Source organism: Varanus komodoensis, unplaced genomic scaffold, assembly GCF_004798865.1.
Source record: "Varanus komodoensis strain SLA01 unplaced genomic scaffold, ASM479886v1 scaffold1, whole genome shotgun sequence".
NCBI lineage: Eukaryota > Metazoa > Chordata > Lepidosauria > Squamata > Varanidae > Varanus > Varanus komodoensis.
In genome coordinates, this window is record NW_025335268.1 from 124,890,071 (window position 1) to 124,907,769 (window position 17,699).

At 42.8% G+C, this 17,699-nt stretch overlaps 1 protein-coding gene across 8 annotated transcripts in view; it reads right to left on the reverse strand.

Annotated features, from left to right (window-relative positions):
- GRM4 (glutamate metabotropic receptor 4) overlaps positions 1-17,699 on the reverse strand; it is a 325,286-nt gene that overhangs the window by 258,600 nt on the left and 48,987 nt on the right. For 2 of the 8 annotated variants that reach the window (XM_044444367.1, XM_044444325.1), the window contains one exon: positions 1,973-2,044. The exons of the other annotated variants lie outside the window; for them this stretch is intronic. The gene's annotated coding sequence lies outside the window, so the exon portion shown is untranslated. The remainder of the gene's footprint in view (positions 1-1,972; positions 2,045-17,699) is intronic. 8 annotated transcript variants of the gene reach the window in all.

Here is a 17,699-nt window from a genome sequence, read left to right on the forward strand (position 1 = left end):
TCCTTCCTTCCTTCCTTCCTTCCTTCCTTCCTTCCTTCCTTCCTTCCAGGAAGTGAAGGAGAGGGAAAATATTTGTTTTGTTGATTTCAGAAAAGCTGCTCACTCCATCTGGCAACCAGGACTGAATATCAAAATTCTCATACAGTGGAGGCCCAGGAAAAGCTCTACAACATCATCAAGTCAATACACCCATCTATAAGATGCAAGAGAAATCCAAAAGGGAAAATCAATGTGCTAATGTTTTGTACTGGGCCAACACTGTACAGAGTGAAAGAGAACTGAGTCCCATGGACAATGGGAAAGCCACATGGGTAGGAGAAAGAAATGCAGGTTTGGCAGCCTCCCCTGAACCAATGCCCCTCAGAACAGTTGCCACCATCACCACACACATAGCTAGGGATTGTGGGATTTGTAGCCCAGCCCATCTGGGAAGGTTGGGCTATGAGGTCCAGCTCAGCTGCTATGAGTTGATTGGGAGAAAGGGTGGAGAATGTCATCCAGCACTGAATGTAACATACAGCTAGGAGGTACTATCACTTATTTTCTTTCTTTTTAAAAAATCCAGATGGTAGAACATCAATGGTTGACAAAGTCATTTTCTAGAGTTCAGCTGCTTAGAATTCAGCCCTTGGGAGAAGAACAAATTTTTGAACCAATCCAGATTAATAGACAAAGAGAAAGATAGTGGAGGCTGGTGGATCCAACATGCAGTGCATTCACTTCAGGTTTTAGTCTGAACTTTTAGGGGGCATTCTTTGGCATGGAACCCTATCCCTCTTTCCATCATTAAGCAGTTATTAGAAGAAGGTGCTTTTCTATTAACAGACACGAGGTAGCAGAGGTTACATTTTCCCTTCAAGAGCCTCATTCTGCACGAATAACAAGAGATGGTAAGACAGCACCTAGAGACACGTGCAAAGAACTGCAATGTTTCCCCATCTTATCCAATGAATTCCAAAAGAGGAATCCCTTCCCCTGGGTTTCAGTCAACTGGAAGTGGAGTCTAAGGGCCAAAACCAGACACAACTCTTATTTCTAGCAGTCCCATGTTTGTCATTAATTTTTATTCCAGAAACAGTGCAGGGGACCAGATCTGGAACTTAGAAAGTCCCATGCCCCTCCTCCCCAATAACAAGTACTCAATCCAGATCAGGTCCTCCACCTATTCTAGAGTAAAAATGGAAAGGAAAAAACAAAGATGTGGTCGCTAGATAGAGATTTAAATCAGTGTCTGTATTTGATACAATGTGTATGTTGAAAGAGGTAATGTTTTCACTGAGGTTCAGCTGTGATGATGGCTTGCAAAGTGCTGCCAAGATCAAGGTTGTCAAACCTCTGTCAGCGCAAGACACGAATACCATTCCAAAGAAGCTCTTGGGGGCTGCATTCCATAAGAGAAGCCACACCAGATCAGACTGGTGGTCTCTCTCATCTAGCGCTCTGTGCACACTGTGTCCAAAGCATCCTAGAGGCAGGATATGGATGCAACAGAGCACCCCCCCACACACACACACCCAAGTTCCCTCACATATATAGGCGTACTACCTCTGTTACAGAAGTCAGCATCAGGCCTAATGGCCACTGATAGCCTTCTCCTCCACAAATTTGTTCAGTCCTCTTTTAAAGCTGTCCAAGCTAGCAGACATAAGCTACACCTTGTGGGAGTGAATTTCATAGTTCAACTCTGTGCTATGTGACGTGCTTCCTTTTTCTATTTTTTTCTTTCTCTTTACTATTAGTTGTTGTTGTTACTGCCAGAATACCCCCCCCCCCCCCCAGTGAGCTTCATGGGATGACCCCAGGTTTTGGTAATAAAGGAAAAGAGAAAGATCTCTTTCCCCACACCCTGCATAATTCTGTATGCCTCTGTCCTGTCTCCCCTTACATATCTTTTTCCTAAGCTAAACAATCTCAGCTGTTGTAGCCTTTCCTCATAGATGAGTTACTCCAAACCCTTGATCATTTTACTTACCCTTTTCTATATCTTTTCCAGTTCTATAATATCCTTTTGTTAAGTGTTGTGATCAGAACTGTGCATAATATTCTACAAGATATAAGAATTTGAAAACAGATTTCAAGATTTCCAAGAACATAATCACTATTTTCGTATATTTGCAACTCCATTTTCAGTTGACATAAATATGTTACCTACCAATTTTCAAATGAAATGCATAGAGCTGCAATCTGACGTTCAACTTAAAGAAAAATTTGATCATGGACTTTTATAGGTCCTATCTTGCCAGAGACAAATATTCCTTGTTTCGCAATCACACCTTAATAATGTCTTCACTTTTTGGCAGCTCCTACGTTTGTGAGCAACTATATTCAAGAATGAAGCACACTGAGAGTAAAATTAGAACCAAAATATCTGATGAGCACCTTGAGAACTCACTGAGAATTGCAACTACTTCCATTGAACCAAATTGATGCATTAGTTTCTCAATTACAATGTCAAATATCCCACTAGTTTTATGTTGCCCTCTTTTCTTTTACTTTTTTAATAAAAAAAATCAATGAAGTTTTATTACTTAGATACGTTCATTTTCTATATTAGTGATCACAAACTTGGGACTAGCTCGATGATTTTAAAAGACTCTCTGAATGGGGTGCTGCATAATTAGGATTGTTATGCGAGGATTTTTTTTTGCTTATCTGTGGTGGCAGATACCATGGGAATTACACACAGGCTTTTTTGTGAGCTCATCAGCTTTTGTCAACGTTTGTGTATTTAATGTGCAGCCCCAGGCAATTTTTCTTCTTCGAATGTGGCCCAGAGCAGCCAAAAGGTTGGACACCCCTGGCTTAGAGTAAGAAGAATGGCCATGGGGACTGGGACCCCAGGAGGGCTCTAGTTGCCCCTCCACCCTTGACCTAAAGTTCTACACCTCACTTGTAGAGATCGCCAAGGAGTTCCCTTTGCTTATTCACTTACAACATGCATACTTCTTCTGCAGGGATGGCAATAAAAGGCACCCATTACAAAACTGCCATATAGGGAGTCAAGTGACTGCATCATCCAACTCGTTTCATCAACAGTGACTAGCAGCAGCCCTCCAAGAATTTTCCCAGTCCTACCTGGAGGTGCCAGGGGTTAAACCTGACACCTCCTATATGCAAAATATGTATTCTGCCACTGAGTTGCAAACCTTCATGGTATGCAGAAACACAGACTAGGGAGTTATGTCTGATAGATACATTTAATGGAGTTTCTAGAGAAAAAGTGAGCCATTTAAACTAAATGATGAATTAAACCCCCCAGGCTCTTGTGGGCCTATTGCGTTGGTTTCCAGTTAATAATCGGGGCTGATGCTTAGAATTTCATAATGTACAAGGAGGGTGAATGTCATAAATTTCAGGGTTCCAGTTTATCCCAAAGGTGTCAGACACACTTGATTTAACAGAGAAGGAGCAGGGCTGATCATAAAAAAGATCATGCTCATGAAGCTGAAAGAGATTCAATTTTCAGGATAGACTGTAATTCATGCATTCATTAGGGCCATGAGCCACAGTATGTCTTGAACCAGGGGCCTTCCAGAAACTGGACTAGAGCCGTGTTTCCTCACTTCTTGCATGACAGTGGAGGTCCTCAGGGCCTCACTAACCTGCTGCCTACTCCATCCTTCCCGAACAGGTTTGGTCACAGTCCGTCCTTACTACTGCATTACATCCTGATCCTGCAAACAGCAAGCATGGTGCAATGAAGCACCTCCTGTGTACATCACAACTTCTTCTGCCATTCCTGCCAGTTTCTGCCTTGCCCTTTCAAGCTTGTCAACCTCTCCTGGCTCCTTACACTACACATGGCTGGCCCTGCCGCAAGGCAGATTGAAGAAGCTGCCCCAGACCATAGATGTTGAGGGTAATAGCTCAGTTTAAACTCCAATTTTCTTTGCCTGCTAGAGTGAGGTTAAATTCTTAATCTACAAAGATTTTGCATAAACCTGTTTAAGAAGCCTTGTTTACAGGTGTTCCTTTTGTGGCCCTTGTATTTCTGCATTCATTTTTAGAATGTGGTAACCTTCCAGAGAACATTCCCTTCCCTTTCTACAAAAATTGCACAACCAGTTTTAATAAAAGCCCAGGAAAAATATAGAGCAGTGGGGAAGCAGAATCACTGTTCATTGCTGATGCCTGTCCCTAAACATCCTTGAAGGGAGGTTGTTAATAACAGTTGAATGCAATTCTTAGATCACAACCTTCTGGTCTTGTTCCTCAAGGGAACAAGAACCTCCTTAAGCTGTTTGATTTAAAATGGGCAAACATCTTTTTTTTAATGTAACAGCCAGCTCAGAAGAATCTACCAAGAGGAGCTTAGTGTACAGAAATCTAAAGCAGTGAGAAACACAACTAAGCAACTTCACCTGCAAAAACCACACATGCTTTTGTGTGGTGGAAAGCCAGTGTGGTGTAGTGGTTAAGAGCATGGGACTGGGACTCAGATGATCTGGGCTCTAGTCCCCACTCAGCCATGGAGCCAACTGGGTGACTTTGGGCCAGTCACAGACTCTCAGCCCAACCTACCTCACAGGGTTGTTGTTGTGGGGATAAGATGGAGGAGGAGATGTAAGCTGCCTTGAGCCCTTTGTAGGAAAAAGGCAGGATATAAATCGAAAAATAAATAAATAAATAAAGAATAAAATGCTACAAGAAATCCCTGAAGCTGCACATGGAGAAGAGAGTATAAGAATGCCTAGGCAGCAGGTTAATGAACTCACATCTCAACCGTATGGCCACCTTAAACATACATAAGCCCCCTCAACTAGGTATTTACTTACATGATCTATATGATGCCTGAAAGCCCACCAGGGACATCAAAGCATCACATCTGTCTGAATTAAAATTACAAACTAGCACAAGTGTTTTAAAACAACAAAGTATTCACCTAATGGAAGTAATATACAAACAAACAAAATATACAGTGAAAGTAACACCCAAAAAATCGGCACCGGTATATTTTCTTTGTCAGCCCTAGAGTCCCAGAGGCCCAGTGCACAGAACTATTTTCACAAGTACTGCAAAAAAAAAAAAAAAAAAAAACCTGGGCTGCCAGGCTCTAAGTGAGGACAATTCTACAAGGAAAACACCACTACGAAGAAGGTCCTGCTGGCTATAATGACCAACATTCCCTCTGATGGCAAAGATATCCAGAGCAAGAGCTCACTCCATGAGCTAGACATATGGAGGTAGATGGTCCATGAAAGGAAGTGCTTGAGGAGATAACCTAGACTCATACAAGTTAGGGTTTTAGCTGCTACATTTCAAGGCATGGAGGCTTCAAGGCGCTAATCTGGATATAACAGAGACAGGACTCTGACTTAGAAGACCAGATGCTTGCAAGGAGGTCCTCAAGTCTGAGTTTGGTGTAACTCTAACCACCACAGCCAATTGTGAGGAATGATGGGAGTGATAGCCCACATCTCAAGGGACAAGTTGTCCATCCTAGTCTAAGGGCTGCAATCACGAACTCACATATCAAGCAGTGCAAGCATGCAGAAGATTCCAATGAAAGAATAGTTCAAATGGCTGGAACAGAGTTCCTCTGGATTAAGTACACAACTGACTTTGTATCCTAAGCTGATTCTTCTCCAACCATCCTTGTGCAAGGCTTACACAGCTTTAATACTAAGGTGTGCTCCAACCTGGACAAGCCATTTCTCACTGTTTGCCTAAATGAGAGATAATTGCTCCTTGCTTACCTTCATCACAAGGGCTGTTGTGGGGATTAATTGCATGCTGTTCGTAACCCACTTTGAAAATGAAAAGCCCGCGTTATATTTGTATTAGAAAAACAAATAACTCCTCATCCTAACCAGTAAAATGTCATGATTACTTAGCAAGAAGGAGATGAATGAAAGGGTTGTTAATGGAAGCATTCCAAGCTCCAAAAAGCACCATGAATCCAATTGGTAACTCCCATTAGCATCATCCATTAATCCAACAAGAAGTAGCTCTAAGCTTACTTATGTGATCACAGAGATATCAGTCTGTGACATCTGACCAGATAGGAGATATTAACCCATGTCACCTTGAACCAGGGGCTCTTCCATAGATCTAATGCTCATAGAAACGCTTTCTGGAGGCTGGTTATTTGCAATATGAGCTCATGGATGGAGATGCAGATATCATATGTTGAACTGGCTATGTGAGCTCTGCATCTCAAGCAGCACTTTTCTAATCCACTATGTTTAGGATTTTTTTTTTTTTTTTGAGGATCATTTGTCACTTTGTGATTGATTGATTGATTGACTGATTGCATTTCTATTCCACCATTCCTCCAAGGAGTTCAAGGCAGCATATAGGTCTCCCTTCTCCATTTTATTCTCACAACATCCTATGAAGTAAATTAGGCTGCAAGAGAGTCAAGTTAGTTAAAAATGTGGAAAAGAGACCCACAGAAATCAATGCTATTGTTTCTCTCTTTGCTCTATCCGCCATCTTCTTGCAACTAAACATGTAAACCAAGGGTAGGAAATATGTAGCCCTCCATAAGTTAGTGGATAGGAAGTCCCATTAGCCCTAGCCAGCCTAGCCAATGGTGAGGGATTACAGAACTTGCAGTCCACATGGAAGGAAATATATTTCCTATATGTGATTTGAATATTCCATCTCACTCTTAAATCAAAGGCAAGCAGGCAACAAGGTCACAAATGAATATCCTCTTCTCTTTTGTCTTCATACCTGAGATGCCCTCTTGTTGATCTTGCTTCCTAGGATCCTGGGTCTAATGAGTAAAAACAAATTGAGTAATTTGCTTCCTGGTTCCCTTGTAAGGACATGTGCTCCTATAATTCCCACTTAATACAAGGAATCTGTTTTGGAATTAAGAGATGGGCAAACAGACTCAAAAACTCTCTTCTGTCTGGATCTCACAGGCATCTCTATATTTCTAATGTACAATAGAAGAGCTACTGCTGTTAAATAGATGATAGTACCATGGGACCTCTCTTCCATTACTCTAAGGCAAGGATCACCCATAGGTCGTGCCTCAGAGGAACTGATGCTGTTAATTTGCAATAACAATCCTATGTTAACAGCCTTTGAATCAACATTGGAACTCCTGAATATGCAAACAAGCCCTCAGTAATGGTACCCAGTAGTTGCTTTAATTATGGGTCAAGAGGTAGGCAGGTCAGGGATTTATGATGCATGAGCAGGCAGGCCATAGTGTTAAACTGAGGGGGAAAGCATTTTGTTCAATGATGTGAGGATAGTCCATCGAATTCTCAATCAGATTTGGAGAAGAGGACAGTGCTTGCAGAGGTATCAACAGACTAGGTTGGAACGGTCCTGGATGTTGAGCAGTGGCCAGGCCCAGGTCAGCAGCACCCTCCAGGCAAGAAGTCCTCAACAGATCATCTATCTCCTTGTTGCCATATCTGCTGACAGTTCGTTTGCTTTCTGCCAGTGGTCTCAGTTTGCCCAACTGCCCAGAGGGAGATGACAAAGCAAGTGAAAGATGCTGTTCCACCTTCTCGTGCTGGTCCCTGACTGCACACTCAGAGAGGGTAAGTGAACAAGCAGAAAGGAACAGGAGGCAGAGGTGGGGTGGCGGCAGAGCCAGGAGGCCCCAAGGTTTGGCAATTGTCCTCCTGCAGGGGTGTAGGCCTTGGCAAGTGCCCACAAATACCTACTTCGGGGACCTTGATGTTTAGCAAGATCAGAATGTGAGCAATGCTGAATTTTGCGAGCTCAAGAGGTGTCAGGATGAGAGCTGGTTTAGAAAGCACCCTACAAAAGATCATGATGAATATATGCTGGAGTAAAAGCTCCTAGGAGAACTGGGAGCTACTTGAGTTTTGTCAATTGCCACCTAATTAAGGCTGCAACCCTCTCCAAGCGACTCCCATTGATGCTGGTCTGAAAGAATGCTGCTTAAGGTGCCAGACTGAAAATGAAGGTTTAAAGCAAATCAAACCAAAGGGGTTGCTTGAAACAGCCATCGCTATGCTGTCAGGACAAGAAAAGAAACTGCAGGCAATTAAGCCAAACATCTGCCTTGCCAGAAACTCCCAAGGAGAACTGTCAGCTGCTAGCATCTGGAAAAAGCCCAGTAGGACTGAAAAGTAGGAACAGTGGGGCAGGAATTGATCAGGGAGATATTCCTTAGGAGAAGAACTGTATGTCCTGATAACCCCACTGCCCTGGATCTGCTCCCAGAGAAGGGATGAAAAGAACTCAAAGTATTTAATATTCCAGGCACATAAAAGTTAAGGAGAAGGTGGGGCGAGACAAATCTCAAATTGGAGAGCATTTTAGCATTAGCAGTTGGTCCCCTGAAGAGCAGCAATTAAAGAGCAGTTTAGTGATGAAAAGTGGCTTTCTGAATATGGAAACATGGGGTTCTGCATTCATTGTCTTCTCAGTGATCCCAGTGTTCATTTTTAAAGGCAAACAAAAAAAGGTCCCTTGACAGTATCCATCTGCAGATTTTTGCCATGGGACACACGGCAAGAAGAGCTTGTTCTAATATTACTCCTGCAGCTGGGGAGCTCTTGAAGTGTGGATCCTTCCCAGGAACCCTGTCCAGAAATCACGTGGGGAGGATGACCAGCACTGACCCTGCCACAGGCCACCTGCTTGCTTTGCCCCGCTTGATGAATTCCCCACATCTACATAGCAATCCTCTTTTGCATCTGGCCACCCTTGCTGCATAGAAAATATCTGAACTACTTGATCCATACGGACATCTGCATAGAAGAATGTGCTTTGGTCAGGACTTCTCTCACTCCAAGGCAGCAGAAGAGTTGGCAGGTGAGGGACAAGCATCCCCTAACCTGTATAAGTGACCACAGCAAGATAAATTAGAAAGAGGAAGGTAGAGACGGAGGAGATACACCTAACACCTCTCCCAGCTGTAGAGTTCTGAGCTCAATGATTATGAAACCAACTTCAACATATTATTTATTTCATGCCCAACAGTATGCATGGCACTTAGAAGAACAGAGAAAGCTGGGTCCCTGCCCAGAGGAGCTTACAATGTAAAATGCAATGCAGAGAAAATAACAAGACAAGGAAAGAGATGGGTAAACAGAGGAAATGCGTGTGATTATTCTGGTTAATCATATTTAGGTGTAGTTATTGTAGTGATAGTTGGTCTTTTCAATCAGTGAAAGAATTACAGAGATTAAATCACCTCACTGAATTATCTGCATGCCAGATTTCACCATGAGGTTCCTCATAATAAACTATTGGCAAGATGTACTATCTCAAAGAGTTGCCAAACCACTGGACGTAGGCCCGTTTGCTGGAATGAATTACAAATTTCCTTCCCCATTCATTTGCTGGCGTCTTCGCAGGCATCTCTCCTGCCTATGAAGTTTCCCTCAAGAGGGGATGAAATGCCAGAATTACCTGAACCATAAAAATGGTACCTCCTTGATTGCATTAGGCAGCCTTCCTAGTGCTGAATCATGTGCTTGGTTGCAACAGAGCCTCTTGCTCTAGCTTACTGTGTCCATTCATTCCAGATATGCATACATATTGGACGATGACACTGCTCCCCTCCGAAGAGATGACGCTGAAAGCAGTCGAGCACAAAGTGAGCAATTAGACTCTAATTATTAGACCATCCAATGGGTTTCCAGCCACTCATCAGTGCAGCAGTAGCAATGCACTAGCAATGCATCAGCTAATTAAAACTTTTGCTTCTTCTCCCTTCTAAGCAAAGTATTCTCTCAAGGTTCTCATCAACCAGGTGCCCTGGTGGCTCATCTCTCAAGCCCTGTATGATCACTTAATGCCCCCTCTGACCCCACCCCTGTATGCTCTCTCACAAGTTGCTGCTGCTTTTAATCATGGATATTAAGGGGGTGGAAGACTGTGGGATCCTTAAAAAGCAGCAAATGGGTAGCCATTGCTTTATTCTCATTGGGATTTTTTTGCCTGACAACAGACAAAATACTTTGCATGACAACAAGGAACAATGTACAGCTGTTGGAGGAACTCATCAGCACCATTGTGAGGACTGCAGCTAAGTTCAGAAGGAACAAGAAATCCTGAGGAGGTGGCAGTGGAGGCCATCATCCCTTCTAATAATAGCCAAAAGTGTTGGCACAGCATCTTTGTAAGCTCCAACTCTGCCATGCCACTACATCCGTCCTATTTTCAAGTGGCACAAAATCTGTCCTTATCGTCTCCCTCCTTCCCTCATCCCTCCCATAGTCCCCCAGACTGGCTAGTCCCCCTATCTGTTTTCCTCCTGCCTTGCCTGTCCAGACTGAGGATTGACCTTGGTCTTCTTTTCTGACATTTTACTCCTCCCTTTGGTTCTGTGCCTCAGTCTACCTGTGCCAGGAAGAGACGTAGACTCCTCCATTATTTCATAGCAAGGAAGTGAAGATTAGAGCATTTTAGTTGGTTAGATTCTATGTGTGATCCCAGAGACCTGCCTTGGATCAAGAATATCTCCCTAGGGCTCTAGGTATTATTGACCCCACAAGATGATAGAAAGCAACTCTGCCATTCCACACTTCTGCTATAAAGCAATTGTATAAGATCTGCAACTGAAAGATAATCTCCCATCTGTCTGCAGCTTCTGAAGGACAGGTTCCCTTTCAAGTGCACTTATCTGCCCATTTTGTCGATATACCTAAGAGTATACCACAATCATGAATCCATTTCTTCTCATCATCGCATCCGTGAGGGGGAGTGGGATGTTATTCCCCCATGACACAGGTAGGATGCTGAGCTTCAGAGAGTAAAATCACAAGGATTCCATTTCCATTACGAAGAAAGACTCACATGCCATAGTACTTGTATAGATGGGATAATTTTGGAAGGGGCACCTTCTCTTGTAAGTGGTGGGAGAAGTTGCCCAGGCTGAAAGATTACCATCTACAAGCTATTAAAGGCACTAAAAGACTCAGTGCTATATAAAATGGACCAACCTTGAATCAAAGCAGGATTTCCAAAGTAACAGCATAAAAGGTACAGCGCAGGTAACCTCCTATTGTCTTTTCTACACCACCAAGAAAGTTAGATGCACAAATATAACAAAGAAGATTCAGAAACAGGTTTCACATTCAGACTGAGTTAAGAAACAATGACAGGCTCTCCTTGGCTTCCACCCTCTCCTGCAAACATTCAGAAACAACAGTGGACAGTGTCACTTATACTTACAGTAGTCTAAAATATCTAAACATTTCTATTAGTTCTTTTTGCTTGGTATGAGTTCAGTTGACATAAGAGTCCAGGTTACCATTTTGGAAAAGACCAGCCTTTTGCAATCTTGTTCAAAGCTCTCTTTGGCAGAAGGCTCTGGCATGCATATCCTCAAGTCCTTGAGATAAACAAGGTCAAACATAGATCTGTGCAACAATTAACAGTGTGTCTGTGCAGGTATGCCAGTCCAGGCACCCAAAGCCCCATCAGTCCCCTTTTATTTCCTAATCTTTTTTTTAATTTCCCAAGTCAAGCTGCTCAGGGATTCAAAATAGCTTTCCTACAAGAGATTCTTATTTTTCTTCTCCAGGCTGACCCTCGGGAAGTGAGAGGGATGCCTTGCCACTGCATCACAAGATGGGCAAAATATGAAAGCAGAAAGCCATAAAATGGCAAGGGGAAAGAACCCCCCCCCCCCACTGAGTTCATCCACTTGGATGTGCTTCTTTCTCTCTTTCTTCTAAACACACAGGGAACTCTTACTAGAGAGGAGAGATCCCACACCAGAGGAACTGCAATTCCCAGATTCTGCTGGACTTGCACTCAGCAGGGCAAAACATAGTGGTGAGGATGTCTTTATTTAAAACTTTTTCTCACTGGTTTTTCTTCCACCCAGTTCTAATTCCATTCCTGATTTAAGAGTTTTTTTTTCTCATTCTAGATGTGTATCTAACAATAAGGAATATTTAGATCTGACAGATCCAAAGGCTTCCCTTGTCCACCCTGATAAACCCCTAAATCAACTGCTTTTTGCTCTTGCGCAATTTGTGCTGGAAAGGTCTACAACAGGAGAGCAGTAACTTTTCCGCCATGAATTGAGCAAGGACCTCTGCAATGGACCTTCCTCTTTGTCTGCAAAGGGGCAAGTCCACAGTATTCTGTGACCCCAGGGGTGCCTTCCCAGGCCATAGCATTGCATTCCTAAGTGGCTGCATACCAGGGTTACACATTTTATATCCCTACATCAGACATGAAGCAATGAGCTATATTCTGCTGTTCTAATAAACTCTCCACTGGCATCTTTCATAGAATCATACTAAGAGTTGGAAGGGACCTATAAAACCATCATGTATAATCTGAAGGTAGTACAGATAATCCATTCTCACTAACATATGCAGGACCAGATGACATGCAATTCAAAAGATGTAATGTTGCTAATGAATCTATTATGCATTGTAATTACACTGGTTCAAATGCATTTTTAGATATACCAGTTAGAAGCCTTAGGATATCAAGGATAAACAAATACACAGGCCACTACTAATGAACAGGTCATACTGTCAACAGTTCTCCTAGTGTTTGACCAAAATCTGCTTTCTTGTAATTTGGGCTGGTTAGTTTGGATCCTACTTTCTATTTTTTATAGTAAGTTTTATTCAAAATAACCCTAATACAAAGAAAAACTAAAAACAACATCAATCATTAGAAACATTGGACCTGCTGGGTCAGCCCCCACATTTTTTCTATTTATGATAACTTAAAAACGTATTTGAATCTATATGAAGTCCCGTTTCCCAAGCCAATAATAAAAAGAGTTCCAAGTTTGATAGAAATTGGATCCTAATATCTCAGTCTCAACACCATTGTGTGGTTTCTTCCTCGTTCTGAAAGTCTGAAATGCCTCTGCTGAGGCTTAGCTATTGGTAGGAAGAGCTTTAAGCTAAAATATGCTGGTATTTATAGTATTGTTACCCTACCTCTTTTGCCCTCTTCCCTACTTATCACTGGAATATCACTGCTAACTTTTCCAACATGGAGTCCAGCGCATGGACTGAAAGCAGCTCAGCACCCCTGCTCCATTTTTGTCTTCTGCAGCCAAAGATACATTCTGATTACTCAGACCACACTGATGCATCTTCCCCTTTAGTTCAGGCAGTTCAAGTTTGTTCCTCCATATTTTTTTTTTCACAGAAGAATCCAAAACTGGTACTCTCAAATTCACCATGGAAAATAAGTCAGAAATGGCATACCGGTGTGAGGATTGAAGCATGAAATTACTTGGGAGACTAGTCTGTCTGAATAACTCATCAGAATATCTTTTTTTTAAAGCCACAGAATAGCAAGTCCCATTTCAACTCACTCCTCACACCTCCATACTTTAGATTTCCCAGAGGGCAAGCACATTCCTCCATGTTGCACACTAAATCTATCAAAACATTGTACCAACTTCAGATCACACTCTCCTCCCCAAATCTCACAGCTATACATCAATTCATACACATGTGCCTCCAAACAGCTGGGTTGTCAACTCCTGAGCAGCTTCTGAGATCTGCACTGCTGGGAAGCACACAGTGGTAAAACCCAGAGAGCCGGTATTATTATTATTAACATTTCTATGCCGCCCCTTGCCGAAACCTCGGGGCGGCTTACAACACAATAAAATACATTGAAATACAATAGCACATAATAAATTACCATTAAATACAAAAATACAAAAAAATGCATTGATTTACCAATATAAGATTAAAATTATCAGTATAAATTAAGTAAATAAAAATATAGGAGGAGAAAGAGAAGGAAGAAGAAGTTGCCCTGGCCAGATCATATGTTTTAACAATTAAAATGATGTTTAAATAAAAAGCTCTTTACCTGGCACCGAAAAACCAGTAACGACGGTGCCAGGCGGACCTCTTTGGGGAGTGAATTCCATAGGTTGGGTGCCACCGCAGAGAAAGCCCTCCTCCGAGTACTTACTCTCCTAATTTCTTTCATGGAGGGTTCCCGGAGAAGGGACTGTCCCGCAGATCTCCAAGGGCGGTCGGGCATATACGGACGTAAGCGCTCGTTCAGGTAGCCAGGACCCAAGCCGTTTAGGGCTTTATAGGTCATAATCAACACCTTGAATTGGGCCCGGGCTTCAATGGGAAGCCAGTGAAGCTGACGGAGGACTGGAGTCATGTGAGCATAACGCCCTGTCCCCGTCAGCAACCTGGCAGCTCTATTTTGCACCAATTGAAGTGTTCGGACTGTCTTCAGGGGAAGCCAAAGTCAGGTGCAAGGCTTGTCTTCATGTCAGAAAAGGGCTGGAATCTTTTCTGTTCAAGCAGGAAACAGAGAGACCCCTGTTTATTATGCCTGTCTCCACTTGTGCAGCAGTCATTACACTGTCAAATATGCGCATCTAATGTGTCCCCACAACAGGCTTCATATAGAACCATTCTATGCTTTCCAGGTGTATTAGTGAAAAGGACTGCAATCACAGGTGCCTGGTTTTCTTAATTTATTTAAGGATGAGTTACAACCTGGAAGTGATGTCAAAGACCATCTTGTCCACCCCCTTGCTGATGCAGGAATCCACTGTGGCAGTACCCCATAAATGGCCATCAGACCTCAAAAAGTAACCATTTAATTTCACCAGGGTTTATTCAACCTCATGTTCTCCACAGGTTTATATATTCTTAGCAAATATGGAAACACCCCTGGCAAGGAGTTCCTTGCCTGCTGGCTGCAGTGCCCTGTATACTGGGATATACCTAACCAGGCTGGGTAACATCATGCAAAACCTGTTTCCTGCTTGACCAAGGAAGCAACATGCTCATTGAAATAGTTTTGCAGGCCCTCTCCAAAACAGCATACCATCCCAACCTGGAATACTCCTGATGTTTTGGACTACAGCTCCCAGCATTCTTTACTATTGACTAGGCTTGCAGGAACTGGAGTCCAAAAATTCTGAAGGATTCCAGTGTGGAAGGCTACCCAAGAGGATAATCAGGATCCACCCTAGTTTATAAGACAGTTGAAGCATTGAAACCTCGAAGCTCAAGAACTGAGAAACAATGTAAAGGCAGAATTTTGCCCCACGCAGCAAATGTCTCTCTCTGATCATTCCTCCCTCTCTTTCCGTGCCTTAGTTTCCATGGTCATGCAGTGGAAAGAGCAATTCTCACCTACCTCTGAGAATTAAGGATGAACAACACAAGCATTTTTAAGAGAAGAGCACTGTATTATTTATGCAAGCCACAGAAAATTATAGAGGAGGAGGTGGAGGCAAAATCCATTCCCCAAGTGGCAGACTATTCAGTACTTAGTGCTGGAGAACACTAAGTAAACTTATTTTGTACTGAACCAGAGCATACAACTCAGCTGGCTGGGCCAGATCCTTCCCTCTGCTCATCTCAGGGGCACATTGGCAAAGCCCGTGTGGACCCACTTTCTACCTGCTGAGGAATTAGCCCTTACTCCACAGTTTACACCACCTGAGGAGCCAGACTCCTCCCTTCCACGGATCTGTGGTTTTCTCATGTGGGAGGGACCCAGCCTGAACTAAAGTGATAAATTATGTACATCTGAGCCTGTTGAAGCCACTTTGAAGGCCAAACTCCAAAGTGTTTCTGACAGGTGGGGCTTTTAAGCAATCAGAATTACCCAAAGCCAAACTGTTTGCTTTTAAAAGGAAGGAGCCTCAAAGCACAGTGGCATGAAAACCTCTTATTCCTGGCCCACTGGCTCTTGTCCTGGTCTTATTTCTAAAATTGATTACAGCCTAGAATATTTTGGCACTCACAAGCTGAGGAGACTTTTATTATTGTTCTTGTTCTATTATCATTATCCCTTTGCTGTCCTTGGCACAGAGAAATATGCAAAATGAACAGTCCCTGCCCCACAGTGCTTACAATTTATGATCAAGTGCAGGAAGAGACAGCAAGCAAAGGAAAGGTGGGGGAAGATGTGTTCTATCCAGCTATGCCTGCTTCTGTTTACTTTTATTAGGGAATGAATTATAAGAACTTCTAAGTCTGAAGGCTTCACTGAAAAGACTAGAGTTGAGGAGCAATTTCAGAAGAGAAGTTTTGGGAGTTTAGGCACCCAGCTACAGCCATCAAATACATTGGAGGAAGATGAGCTGAAGTGATGCTATAGCCTAGTGTGTGAGCCAGTGTGGCGCATAGGTTAGCATGTTGGACTGAAAGAGTTCTGAGTTCTCATCCCCACTTAGCCATGAAGATCACTAGGTGGCTTGCGGCCAGTTCCTAACTTGCAACCTTACCTTCTTCACAGGATAAAATGGAGAGGAGAAGAATTGTGTAAGCTACCTAGGAAGCTTCAGGGGAAAAGGGAATAGGAATAGGAAGACAAGCCAGAGACATGTTGGCTGAAAGCAAGTATGAAACAGGAAAGGGTAAGGTGGAAGTGGGCTCAGAACAAGGCAGTGAGATACAATGCTTGGAATTCTAGAGGTACGCGGAGTAGAGATCAGGCAGCCTTTCATATCCCTAATCACCCAGACCAGGAGAAACAAAGGAATAGCAGAAAAGACCTGCCAATCAGACCAAAGTCTATGTAGTCTATCATTCTGTTCACACAGTGCCCATACAGCCACGTGGGGAAAACCAACAAGCAGGACATGAGTGCACTAGGGCCCTCCCTAAGCAACTTGTGTACAAAGGCATGCTGCCTCTTATACTGAAGGCAGTAAATAATCACCAGGACTGGCAGGCATGGAAAGACTTATCTCCCATGAATTTGTCCAACCTCCTTTTAAAGCCATCCAAACTGGGCAGCATCACTGCCTTTTGTGAATTTCATGCTGTGTGAAGAAGCACTTCCTTGTATCCTGTCCCGAATCCCTCACCAATCAGCTTCATTGGAGTTCCCCCAATTCTTGTACTATGCAGGAGAAAAAAAGGAGATCCTATTCACTTTCCATACCTTGCTTAATGTTGTACCATGTTCCCCCACACTTACATACCATTTTTCTGACTAAGCAATCCCAGATAGTGTAGCATTTCCTCACATAAGGACTGTGCCAACCCCTTGATAATTTCTTTTGTCCTTTTCTGAAGTTTTCCCAAGTCTACAATATCCTTTTTTACCCTCATGTGGTAGCCAGAACTGTACACAGAATCAATGGGCTGTTATGCCAACCTTGAAAGGGATGACTAAGGTTGCAAAGCATACTCTGCTCCTTGATCATTTTACTTGCCCTTTTCTGCATTTTTCCTAGCTCTATATTTTTTGAGGTGCAGGGACCACAACAGTATGCAGTATTCCAAGTGTGGCTGTGCCATAGGTTTGTATAAAACACGGTGGGATAGGCAGCCTTATTTTCGATTCCTCTCCTAATCACCCCAACATGGAATTTGCTATTTCCACAACAGGCGCACCTTGGGTCAACATTTTTATTGAGTTTCATTTGCCTTTGCCAGCTCTCACCATTTTAGAGGTTAGAGTTAACCTTTTGTTTTGGTTCTCATATACCTGATGTTATATTTGGTTACGTATGTTTTCCAAAAGACAAAAAGGCAACACTTTGTTATTTAAGAATTCATATTTTGGATTCATTGCTTGACCTGGGATATAATATTCCTGGACAGAGAAAGTGAATATCTGTCACCACAGACCTTTCAAGTCCAGGTTTTCAGAAGTCAATATGAGCTGCAAACTCAGTTCATGGTATTTAGCCATTTATGTGATTCAGGTTCAAGCAAAATAAATGCTACTTGCTTTACTCTAAGCAAATTTACCAATACCACCATAAAAAGGGAAACAGGGTAAGAAACAAACCCTTGTAAAAACAGCCACAACTCCATAGAATTTTA